Source organism: Protomyctophum bolini, assembly GCF_963924005.1.
Source record: "Protomyctophum bolini genome assembly, chromosome: 22".
NCBI lineage: Eukaryota > Metazoa > Chordata > Actinopteri > Myctophiformes > Myctophidae > Protomyctophum > Protomyctophum bolini.
The window spans coordinates 28367537-28381558 of NC_137883.1; positions in this window are offsets into that span (position 1 = coordinate 28367537).

Sequence of the window (14022 nt, forward strand, 5' to 3'; positions counted from 1 at the left end):
ATTAAATACCAAATATATTATGATGTTATACATACTATACGCTGTGTGTGTGTGTGTGTGTGTGTGTGTGTGTGTGTGTGTGTGTGTGTGTGTGTGTGTGTGTGTGTGCGCACATGCATTAAAAAAGTCTACTTTAGACTAGAGACAGTCACAGAGAGCAGTGGTTTTCAACCCTTTTCAAGGCCCATTCTTTATTGGGCATTAGCCACGGACCACCATTTGATGAGATTTAGCCTCTCAGACCGCCCCCCCCCCCAAAAAAAACAAACAAACAAACAACTTTCAATATTTTGAATATCTAATTGTGTGTAGACTTCTTATAAAATTAACTGATTAAACTAAATGGACCCATCATACGGGTCCATTTGGTTTCATTTTACACTCTCAAGAGTTAAAGATATACTGTAATAAATGTCCATTTGGTTAGCAACTCTCCAGCATTTTGTTGGGGACCACCTAACCTTCTCAAGGACCACCTAACCTCCTAAGGACCACTGGTTGAAAACCATTGGTCTTCTAGAGCAGTGCATGGTTCCCAAACCTTTTCATGTCAAGGACCCCCAAATTGACACTAATTAGCCCGCGGACCCCCATTGGTGTTTCTATCTCTGGGACCCCCAATTTATATTGTAAAATCAATGTTAATTTAACTCTGTGGGTGTACAAATGGAACCAAATGGACCCGTTAATCCATTTGTACACTCTCAGAGTTACAGACCCATAAGGGTCCATTTGGTTCCAAACAATCATTTAGCTGGGGACCCCCTGGAACCCCCTCAAGGACCCCTGGGGGTCCCCGGACCCCACTTTGGGAACCACTGGTCTAGAGACTAGAGACTAGGGTCATTCTAGATCTGTACTAAACCTACATTAACCACTTAAGCTCTTTAATTTATATAATTTGGCAATTTGAAAGTAGCCAATCTTGACACGTCAGTGAGCTTGTACTAGATCTGCTATTTTCAAAAATATTTGTATACATTTTGAAAACTTGAAATGGGACATTCTGCATAATGTAATGTGAGTAAATTCTGGATACGGTTGTGATAAGAGATGGGTGCAGGTGGTTCTAAAATAAAGTTCTCTCTGAATATTATCTTGCAGATAGTAGATAGTAGATACAGTACCATGACTTTTTACTTATCAGAGACAGTATTTGTACATTGTGGTATTGCTACTTTTACTCAAGTAAAAAATGTGCTTCTATCACCGCTGGTTGTAAGCTGTAGTGTATAAAATACATAAAAGACTTGTGAGATTGATAGTCTATCGTTGTAGGTGTAAGTTCATTTGTTGTTTATTGTTGTCAGTCTTTTAATTGTAATTCGGGCTGCTGTTTTAAATCTTTGATGCTGTTCCTTGGCACGAAGGCCTGAATCTCCCTCCACCCCCCTTGAAATTAAAGTTTGAGAACCATGCACTGTGATAGTTCCTATCCCTCATGCCTCATTAAAACTATTTATCAATAGACAAGTCAACAAAGAACTTAAGTCATCAACCCTTGTTGCCCTGAAGAAAACCATTTGAGTCTGAACCATATCATTTCATTATGAACTAGCTTTTCGCTTTTTAACTTTTTATTTGGTAGAGCTTGAAAGTGTGTGTGTGTGTGTGTGTGTGTGTGTGTGTGTGTGTGTGTGTGTGTGTGTGTGTGTGTGTGTGTGTGTGTGTGTGTGTGTGTGTGTGTGTGTGTGTGTGTGTGTGTGTGTGTGTGTGTGCATGTGTGTGCGCGAGCGTGGGTGCGTTGTCTGTTTGTGTGCTTATGTGATCTTGAGAACGTGATCTTGAGAATGGTTAGTATGTGTGCTAACTTGCACTGGCCTTTCTTCAACTCACTCTGTAGATCAAGTAACCTTCACTGACACTGGACAGATTTATGATTTTCCCAAATAATTACATCTGGGCTGTTTGTCAGCTGGCCAGGCGGCAGTGGGTAAGACACAGCTCATATGAAGATAAATCATAAACAGGGGCTTTAAAAAAAAAGAGTTTATTACAGTCGTTAATGGTGTGCTGGATCACTTTGCTCAGGATTTAAAGGTATATTATGCAAAATAAGAAAAACAAACCTTATAATATTTAATCAAACATACATAAAGCTGTCAGGGAGCCTGAATAAATTTGTCCAATTAACTTGCCTCCAGATTATTATTGCATTTACTAATTAAATCAACCGTGTAATAATTTGAGTGGCAGCCAAGGATTCATGCAGCTTTGGGCTCGGAGATGGGGCTTCCTCCGAGACCAGTAGGGATGTTGATCGACCACTTAAACCTTGTTGACAGGAGTCCCACAGGGTTCTACTTGGCACCCTCTTTTTCCCCTTCAAACCACATCTCTGTGCCGAAAATATGCAAACTACAATCTCACAGGTTGCAAGTTCTTTGCGTTGTGAGTTTGCAGAGCTCTGTGATCTTGCAGCTGTACAGCCTATTCCTGTTTAATATTTGCTTATACTTTTGTTTTCTATTAGAACGTGCCCAAAACAGGAACGCCATGGTTCATGTGTTGCACTGTATAGAATACCCGCTGAAAGATTGGACGTCTAAAGGAAATGTTGTTTGAAATATCATCTAAACTAGACGTCGTCTAGTTTAGATGATATTTCAAACAACATTTCCGTCTCTCATGATATACAGTACAGCTGTGGTTCTCGAATTGTGGTCCAGGAACCCTCAGGGCTTTCATTTGTACACTCTCAGAGTTATGAATCATGATGGTCTAAGTTTGAGAACCACTGGTATACAGCACTGATATATTATTCACTGTTGATCACACACTCTTTGGACTTAGTTATTGACCATTGTGTGGCACATTTAGACAGCTGAATGTGTGTCCCTATGTGTAGTTGTGTACGTGTCCGTCCAAGCACGGACATAGCGTTTGTTCACCGCCAAGTGTCACTGTTGCGTAGCCTAACCACACACACACACACACACACACACACACACACACACACACACACACACACACACACACACACACACACACACACACACACACACACACGTACATTATTACCACTCAGTTCAGTTCTGATGTTCTTTCTTTGTCTGTAATATGCTCATTCCCAAAATTATATATAACACCCCCAGCCCCCCTTGTCTAAACCTCAAGGGTTAAATATATTCCAGATACAGAACTCATTGTCTGTCTGCTCTCCTGATAAAGCAAGGCAGTGTGAATGTTTAGCCGGGGACCGTAGTTTCACTGACGGGGGGTTAGAGAATGTCCGCTGACATGTGTGGGTCACGGCTTTAGGAACAAGGAATGCTCTGTGATGTTGTATATACAGTACTTGGCTTAATTTATTTATTTAGTGAATGCAAAGTCCTCGAGGCAAGCGGTCAGCCTCCTGCTCTGCTGTATGGAGGGTGACTAATCCTCCTTTTAGTGTTTGGAGAGGGCAAGCTACACAACGACCGTGTCTTCATTGTGTGTTCCTTCCTTCTCCACACAAGCACACAGACATGTGGGCGAGTGCTGCTGCTGCTGCTGCCCCGGTTGTGTAGGCCAGTGCTGGTTCGTACAAATGGAACCAAATTTAACTCTGAGAGCGTACAAATGGAACCAAATGAATCCATCAGGGTCCATTTGGTTCCATTTGTACGCTCTCAGAGTTAAATTAGCATTGATTTTAGGTTATAAATTGGGGGTCCCAGAGATGGAAATGCCATTAAATGGGGGTGCGTAGACTAATGCATGTCAAACTGGGGGTCCTTGAAATTAAACAGGTTGAGAATCACTGCTAGAGCTGTAAAAGTCTTCTCTTATGGGGGTCCCTGGCATATCTTTTCAAATGGGGGTCAGCAGGCTATTTAGTGTCAATTTGGGGGTCCTTGACATGAAAAAGTTTTGGAACCACTGGTGTAGGCTGGCCAAACGGCTGCTCCTGAATCAAGTGCAGTGTTTTTCCCAACCTGGGGTCCATGCATGCAGGGCAGGGCAGGGCAGGGCAGGCCCCCCTTGTTGGAGGGGGTGCCAAATATCACAGAGGGGCGTGAGGCCTTGGCTGTTTGGAGGCAGTCCAATTGTTTTAATATGTTGCACAAAATCGTACCACTTACTTTCACCAGTGGTGTAAACTGTAAAGTAACTGCTCTACATCTCAGAGGAATATATTGAACTTTTGCTCCACTCCAATTATATGCAAACTTTAGTTGCTAGTTACTTTGTACATTTAGATTATTATTACAATAATAATATTATTTTCAATTTATTTTTATATACAATTTGAACGTTTGAAATCGGACATTCTGCACAAATGAGTATTTTTTTTACTTTTGGTTCTTTAAGTATATCTTGATGACGATACTTTTTGAATGATGCCTTTTGAGCTTGTACATGCAGGGCTATTTTTGCTATAGGTCTTACAGCTGAGCATACATGTGGTGGTTAACATGTCTCAGCTTGTCAGATGTAAGAAAGGAAGAAAAATGTTGGCATAGCAAGCCACTGATGTAGTGCACACTGACCCACTGTCTCCTGGTGAGCTTGTGCCAGGGACCTCTTGAGTGCGGTCTGACGGCACATGTTTGTTACATGCTTGGACTCCCATTCTTTCCCCCAAGCTGATTGGGTGGTGAAATTGGCTATTGGTGTATTCTTCCAAATCTAGATGGAAGGCAGGCGGGCCGGCAGTATAGGTGGATTAAAGACTTCTTGGCACAATGAAACACTGTGGTGCAAAAGGAATAAGTTATTAGTTCAATATAGACTAATTCAAATGATTAGAATTTATTAGCTGAATAATTATCACAGATGTAAACATATTTATATTTATATATTTATGCGTGCGTGCGTAATATGGGTGGTTCATATATGGTATAGGTTTAGGTGGTAGTGCACAAGATGGAAGCAGTTATCATCTCCATCACTAGGTGGTGCTGTTTGCTCAGGTATAATCCCATGCTGGCACTTTGTAAATCAATAGCTCAGACTCATGTCCCTCCTGCCCTCCTGACTCCTGTCCTGCATAAACTTATATGAGAAAATTACCGTTGCATCATTCTCACCTTTTATCACTTGGCCATGTTTTATTTAGTTGGTAGACACACACACACACACACAAACACACACACACACACACACACACACACACACACACACACACACACACACACACACACACACAGTTCTAAAAAATAAATAAATAAAATATAAAATAAAACACTCAAGGGCATGGCACCAAACTATCCCCATTCCCTGTAAATAGCCCCATTTGAACAAAGTCCAGCTCTTGCATTACCACCGTCTTTGATAAATGGAGCGATACAGCACCATTACAGTTGCAAATGGCACTAAAATGGTGCCAAGATTTGATGTTGCTTCCCCCCCCCCCCCCCCCCAGCATCTGCTTAATAAATGCACGCAAAGCAGAGAGAAGCTCCACTGTCGAGTACCGTTATCAAGAAAAACGATGTCAATAAAGCCCACGCTCGCGGTTCGGGTATCCAAGTGCCCTTGTAAAGAGGATATACACTGCATGGTCCCAATCATTCATTATGGCAATATTAGCAACTTAGGCCTTTATTTTTAGACCTACAAAATGTGCTTCTAAATCCTAAAAGTTTTCTGTAAAACCTATATGTTTCTATGTCAGTGGTGCTCAACTTTTTTCATGTCAAGGACCCCGAGAATTATCTGTATTTGGTCGTGGACCCCCATGTGAAATATGTTTTTCCAGGGACCCCCATGTGAAATATGTTTTTCCAGGGACCCCCATGTGAAATATGTTTTTCCAGGGACCCCCATGTGAAATATGTTTTTCCAGGGACCCATAATGATTAAAACACCAAAAGGGGTTCCCGACCTCAATGCTTAAAAGTTCTAATGCTTATGTTTCATGTCCCTCGCAGGATTCGAACCCTGGTCTCCTCCTGCCTGGAAGACCAAAGTTCTACCAGTCTTCAAGAGGAATGGAATCCGTGCTTGGCCCTCCGGGGGTGATATGATGTGAGTGAGATATGAATTAACTTCAGGCAGTAATACTTGTAAACTTGTAGGTGTTCTAGCTCACCAAAGAAAACCCCTATGTTTCATGTCCCTCGCAGGATTCGAACCCTGGTCTCCTGCCTGGAAGACCAAAGTTCTACCAGTCTTCAAGAGGAATGGAATCCGTGCTTGGCCCTCCGGGGGTGATATGATGTGAGTGAAATATTAATTAACTTCAGGCAGTAATACTTGTAAACTTGTAGGTGTTCTAGCTCGCCAAAGAAAACCCCAACACTGCTCATCTGCCAGTAGACCCATGGGTGAGGGCAGGTGCTGGAGTCACAATGAAGTATATAAAGGGAGGTTTTTCACCATAGACTGTAAAAAAATATTGACAAAGCGTTCTCCGGGTCAGATATGGACGTAAGATGAAGCCTGTCGGTCCTTGAATTGTAAATCGCCATCTTTCTAGATCCGTTTGGGCCAGACAATGCCCAGACAACTAGGCGGGACTTCCCCCCCTCTTCTTCGTTGGTTTTTATTTTGACTCGAGCGGGGGGGTGGATCCCGATCATAGACTGTAACGGTAGCCACGCCCCTCAGAACATACTCGACTTTATGGTAATTTCTTTAATAAATGGGACCATAATTTTCCAAAAAGAATATTATGACATATGAAATGAGACTTTAAACTAGTGACTGGAAGCAGAAAGTATTCATGACCATGTTTATTAAGGTAATACAGTCTAGGTGAAGTTGGGCCTCTATGGGGTTTATCGGTTTTTTGGGCCCAATGACAGCGCCACAACAGGCCATTATATGAACTTTCAGGAAGTCAGGATTTCCTACTGGCTTCAGACACTATTGGCCTCACTGCCCCCCTGTTTTGCACACTCAAATCTGCGCAAGATACATTTTTGAGGGCTGCTAGCCTCTCCTATGTCCAGCTTTGAGGGTCTGTAAACACAAATATTGAAGACAAAAGTGAGGACGCAAGTTGTGATTGGCCAGAATGAGATGATGTATGAGGATAAGTGCACACACACCCGTGTGAAGTGAGTGAGGGCACTTCACACGAGTGTGATCTTTATTTTCAAGACGGCAAGTAAGTAAGTAAGCTTTCGGTAAATAGCCAGCACTAAAATCTAAAATGACACAGATGCTTTCCCTGTTTTAATGCGCTAAAGTCCGGTTTAAAGCTCAAATTTAAGAAGATCACGCCAACATCTTCCCCAATACATCTCAGCCCCAACGGGTGTTTACAGTGAGTGAACAAGATTAAAGACCCAAAATGACAAAATCCCCTTTGACTACTCCAAAAATAGGCTACACTTGGGCCAAATCAATTAATTCATTAACTAAGTAGCGGTCTCGGCCAATAGTTTAGCAAAGACAAATTAAATCAATTTGCGAAGCTAATAAGACGAGAGAGACTTTAATTAGTTAAAATTTAATTAAAGGCATGTTTGCGGCATGTGGAATCATGAGGCAGCTCAATGGATCGCCTTGTAGAAAGATCCATGTGGCCTGTCACAAACTCCAGACATCCACATTTCTCGGTCTGGGATAAAAACTCTACATACAAAGTAATCAATGCATGTTTGTGGTTGCCTATATTTACCCTATGTCAAACAACAAATTAACATGCAGTTAGTTTAATATGTAAGACCCTCTAGTCTACAGCCTTCTGTACATATGATATCTAATTTTCCTTGGGGCAGTATAATACAACCAAATTACAATATTTTATGTGCCATACCTTAAGACCAGTGGTCCTTAAGGGGGTTCTAGGTGGTCCCCACTCCCCAGCTAAATGATGGAGAGTTGGTAACCAAATGGACCATTGTAGATCTTTCACTCTTGAGAGCATAAAATGCTTACAATGTTAATATCTCAAGAGGTAAATTATTGTTAAACATCTGCATTACTTAATTCACAAGAAGTCTACACAATATTAGAGAATGTAAAGTCATTATTTCGATCAACGTTTGTCTGATATTTGACTCTATTCCGTCCTTGTTTTGGTTTACCATGAGGATAGTGTTGTATTTTGCAGATGAAGTTATCCATACCTCAGTAAAGAAATTGCTACAAGTGTAGATGTTAAAAATAAAATAACTGACTATAGTGTCAATCTGCTGCAGTTCAACAGACAACATTATTCACTAGATGTCCCTCCTAAATTCAGTATTTAGAGAGAAAGAGAGGATGCGTTGAATGCAATGCAATCAAGCCACCTGTTAGTCATTCATTATAACCTGTTGTTTATGAACCATGGGTGATCCAACTTTGATCTGCTCTGTGCTCCTCGCTGTACTCTTTCTCCCTCTCTTACACTGTATTGTACTGTACTCTTGTACTGTACTCTTTCTCCCTCTCTTACGCTGTATTGAGTCACATTTGTCCCTGGATTAAGTATGGCTGGTGTTAATCCCTGGCATAAGGGGCTATAGGCTGGATTATGTGCTGATGTGCAAACATCTGCATGGTGGTCTCAGTGGGATGTGGGGGAAGAGAGAGAGGGGCTTGTGTGAACCCAAACCTGGAGAAACAATGGCATGTCATCACGGAGCTGGACACAGTCAGAGTCAGAGTAGTATTATATGGTATACTGGACATCTTGTACTTACAGTATGTTATTGTTATGATTATAATAAGTCAAATATTTAACGTGCTCATTAGGTGTATTTTGTCCTGTGTGTGTGTGTGTGTGTGTGTGTGTGTGTGTGTGTGTGTGTGTGTGTGTGTGTGTGTGTGTGAAAACATACTGTAACTGTAGTAGGTCTTTTGACATTTGACCACCTCTGGCTTTCAATGTTGATATATGATGCAGGGCATCCAACCTGTATGTGACCTATCGTAAAGCAATAATCAATTGTTGTGAATATTGAGGAAAGTGTGCTTCCACATTTAAGGGAATGAATATATATATATATAGGCCTGTGTGTGTGCGGTGCACGTATAGCAGTATATACGCATGCATAAAGTGAGTGGCAAAGTGAGTTTAACGTTCCACCAGATAGGACTGTTCTGCTTGGATGTACAGTATGGGCTGTCAAGGCCAGAAAGTTGTTTTCTGCCACTCATTAGGCGTTCCCGCATAACTTCCGGGTACGATGATGATGTCACATGCATACCCTCTATAAGCAGATATACAAGCGCATATAGCGTGTTACTTCGTGCTGCACTTTTTTAATTGAATATATAAATATTTTTAAAGCAAACCCCCTTTAACTCAAACATTTGCTTTCCACTGGAGCAAAATAATTTGAGATGGGGGCCGTTCGACGGCCATTCAGATTCACTTTGAATAGCATCAAGAGTTCTTCAGAAAACTGCTAGGATTTAGATTAGAAGACATTTGTGGAATCGGCCTCAGGTCTTTATGGGTTAATAATGACATTTCTGTTTAAATTTACAAAATTCACACGCGTCATTGTTTGCTTGTTCACAGGAGAACCACCTACTGTATCCTTTATCGATAGTAGAAAAGTCTTTAACTGTCAACCTAATTCAGCTTTCAGTATTTTACAGATTTCACATAGAAAATTATGCATTTACATTTTGGCAGTGAATGAAGTTATGAATGTGTGAGTAATATGATTTTAATTTCAAAAGGACAGGCATGCAGGGGGTTGGGGGGGTAATGGGGTTAGGGGGATTAGGCTATAGCTGCTAGCTCCTTTCCTCACTGGAGGGACTTGGAAGGAAGAAGAGCTTGGCCTGATTTACGTTGGCGAACAGATGGTGGAGAAATTGCTCTGTTTGGAGAAGATGTGCGATTTATTCCAGTTGATATTGGGTGGCATTTGCACTCTTGGGGTGCGCGTGCGTGCGTGCGAGCGAGAGACAGACAAGGGAAAGAGTTTAATATGATGCCAGACAAGCGAGGTTGAGACAGGGGTGCACACAATGGGTCACGATGCTTGTAGATTGTTTGTTTTCGAATAGCTGAAGTATAAAGTAGTAAGTACGACATAAAAACAAACTCAAACGTTATTATTTAAAACATAAGCACAGTCACAAATGGTGTGCGCGGCGCATTTGAACTTGACCTGTGTTGAAACCCAACACCACATTCCGTGAATTCAAGGCATCACGAGAAAAAAAAGTCATTTTGGGAGTAAAAACGCTGCTAATCCCACCAAGCCTTGTTCTCCACTCATCACTTTAACCTATAAGCAATCCCTGTATTCCGGCCATGCCGGTACCCAAACTTTAATCCAATCACAGGGACTTTGTCCACAGCAGCCTAACGCTAACTGATCTATGCTTACAGTAGGTGACAAAGTGTTGTGTGACTGACGTGTTGATCGACAAAAATAACATGTTTTCAATGGTGAAAACGGACATCTTTGTCAATTAGTGCTCTGTTTCATTGTGTGGGGTCCTTGTAGACCTTGTAGAGTTGTGGGTTACCAAATGGGACGATTGTGGGTCCATTTGGTTCCATTTGTAATTTTGTATAGTCTCCGAGTTAGCACAGAGAATTGTACAGGACGGGCGGTTCTTGACATTAAAACGTTTGAGGACCACTGTTCTGCAGCGAGGTCAACCCTACATCACAGAGCCTCTATTTTTGGAGGGTTAAAAAGTTACCTCGTATTCTTGAGACATTGGACTTCATCTCTTTGTGTTGCGTTGATACACTCTTGTCAATGTTGTCTACCCTGTCAAATTTAATCAATGGGTTCAGCAAGACCCATCATCTGCAATGATTGAACATAGAAAAGTGGCACGCACGCACACACATACACACACACATACACACACACACACACACACACACACACACACACACACACACACACTCTCTCTTACTCAAGCCACCGCTACATTTACAATATAATTGATTTATGTAGATTCAACATGCAGAAAAAATATCGATCCAAATGAGGTAGGCTGGATGGAATATGGCGATTTCGCCTTTTTATGGCTCATATTATACAAATGGTCCCAAAACCCAAATATATCATGATTCAAGCATTACACATAAATTGTGACTTTTTCCTGAACGTTGATAAGTGAGTCAGAGGTTATATGTAACGTAACGTCAGTGACAGAGGTGTCACAGGTGGGGCGGGGCGGGGTCTTTCCCAGCTGTATTATTAGTAGGTGATTGACCGTGGGACTGTTAATTTTAACAAGACTGCGGAGAGAGAGAGAGAGAGAGAGAGAGAGAGAGAGAAAGGTCAACGTTAACAAGGGTCCCCCGATGGAGCGACGCGCCAATACTGGCAGTTAAAGCGGGGATGAGTTAGCAACCTAGAGAGTGAGGTGGAAAGCTGTGCGTGCGTGCGTGCGTGGCGTGGCGTGGCGTGGCGTGGCGTGCAAGCCAGTGGACATAATGGCTTGATTTATACACCGTTGTGTGCTGGTGGTGTCTTGCACCAACGATAGCAGATCTACAAGTTTACCGCACGTTGTGCCGTGACACAGTGTGAGCTTGTAGGTCCGCTATTTTTTTGGTCAGGCTTAAGTGAGGTTCGGTCTTGACCCCCAGCAGGACACCATTAGCCTGATTGGCCAGAGAGGTCAACAGGGGTCAATTGATGGGTCAATCGCATTGTCGATGTGGTGACCCCTCCCCATTGGTTTGGCGATAGAGGGTCGGGTGCTGGACGCACTCTGTTCCTCTCGGCTGTGAGTTATTGCGCTTGCCGAGACTGGGTTACATTAACACAGAAAAATCTATCCGATCACTTATGCTGATTTACGTTGGACTGTGCTGCCCCCTCCAACCCGCAGGAGAAAAAAAACCTCTTGACCAGCTCAAGTGAACATTTTAAATGCAAGCAGATTTATGTTGGAAATTACTTCACAGTGGTAAAATATGGATGTGTGCGATTTGACATATATGAACAATGTGTTTCCGCTGTGTTTTCTCCTCAAACCTGGCTCAATAACCGGGGGGGGAAATTCCGCTGATGGAGAAATCCATCATTTTGTATTCTTAAGTGTCCTGACTCTCGTATAAGGGACAATTACAGTTCGAAGATACGTCTATTCTGAAGCTGATCATTTTAAACGATTGATTTTATTTCACAGTTTATTCCACCAATTGAACTCATTCACCAAAAAAACAGGGGCTCGGTCAAAAGTGAATCCATCAATTTGAAACCAGCCCAAACCTACATGTGATGTGAACCAAAACAGGGCCTAGATGGAAAAAACAAGATATACGCATCGGGTTTTCAAAGCCTGTCCCATAATGTGTAGCCAAGTGCCACGGGATCCACCTTTATCCGTGCCCCATTAAAGATACAGCAAGTACAAAAGCACCCCGTCTCGGATACCACTCTTCCTTTAACCTGCCCAATCCGGATCTGCCTCATGAGCCACCAGAAGGAAATACCTCCACGGTACAGTACAGTACAGTACGGTACGCGCTGCTCCCTGGGACATGATGTCAGGGGTCAGCAGGTTAAGGATCAGGGAAGCGGGTGACCTAACCTCGCTGCATCATTACCACCGGATGACAGCATGCGTGCGGTGGAAAGACTTGTGGCTATATAGGGTGTTGAGGCTGTCTAGTGTCTAGCTGACAAAAGAAAAGTGGGCTCTCATTCGCGGCGTCAACCCTTTTTTTTTAATATAGTTTGAGATTGAGAGTCCCGTAATTTTTGTCGGTCGACGCTGTGTCGACAGTAGGCACTTGTCTTGAGTGTGAAACAGCCCGTTTTCCTTGTTTACTGTTAAGGTCATTTTCCGTCCATTTTTCTGTCTCTCTCTTGACAGTTGCTGCTGTGTTTCTCGGTCTCTGTCCCTCTGTTCTGTCTTCTCCCTCCTCAACTGAAGCCATGCCTCATCATCACTCCACCTACTGTAACTCAGAGGTGGGATAACTTTGACGATGGAGAGGGCCATATTATATATAGTCCAGATGGAGATGGAGAGGGCCATATTATATATAGTCCAGATGGAGAGGGCCATATTATATATAGTCCAGATGGAGATGGAGAGGGCCATATTATATATAGTCCAGATGGAGATGGAGAGGGCCATATTATATATAGTCCAGATGGAGATGGAGAGGGCCATATTATATATAGTCCAGATGGAGATGGAGAGGGCCATATTATATATAGTCCAGATGGAGAGGGCCATATTATATATAGTCCAGATGGAGATGGAGAGGGCCATATTATATATAGTCCAGATGGAGATGGAGAGGGCCATATTATATATAGTCCAGATGGAGATGGAGAGGGCCATATTATATATAGTCCAGATGGAGAGGGCCATATTATATATAGTCCAGATGGAGAGGGCCATATTATATATAGTCCAGATGGAGATGGAGAGGGCCATATTATATATAGTCCAGATGGAGAGGGCCATATTATATATAGTCCAGATGGAGATGGAGAGGGCCATATTATATATAGTCCAGATGGAGAGGGCCATATTATATATAGTCCAGATGGAGATGGAGAGGGCCATATTATATATAGTCCAGATGGAGATGGAGAGGGCCATATTATATATAGTCCAGATGGGCGACGCGGCGCGTTTTGAGCTATCAGTGAAGGTGCCGGTTGCCCATGCATATGCTCTTAACTGTACTGTGAGAATTTACAGTGTCTCGCTTCCTGCCGACCCGCCCTCCCCGTGCACCCTCTCTTCCTGTTCTCTCTCTCTTGATCATCCCTCATTCCAGACATCAGCGGGGTGGGGGTGGTGTTGGGGATCTAAGTATCTGATTGATCACCCCCGCCTCCCCCTCATATTTCTCCACTAGCTGGCAGGAGATTACCAATGGCAATTTGTGTTTATGGGGTTCCCGAAATCCGCTAAACAACTGGCTTCCTATTTAAAGGTCAGCTAGCACGGGTATGGTGCAGGAGAAAGATTTTTTTTTCTTCCTTTTTGTCATTTCACTCTCAAATATGCCTCATAGGAACAGATATTGCTTTGAGTTGACCCCATTTAAAGGGCCCTAGCAAAGCTGGGTGATTCACCAGGGACGTTGGAGGGAAATGGGATAGATTTGTTACTGAATGAATTCCCCCCTCACTCTCAATGCATGTGTATCTCACTGGTTGCCATATTCATAAATATACCAAGGATGTGTGTGACAAAACCGAC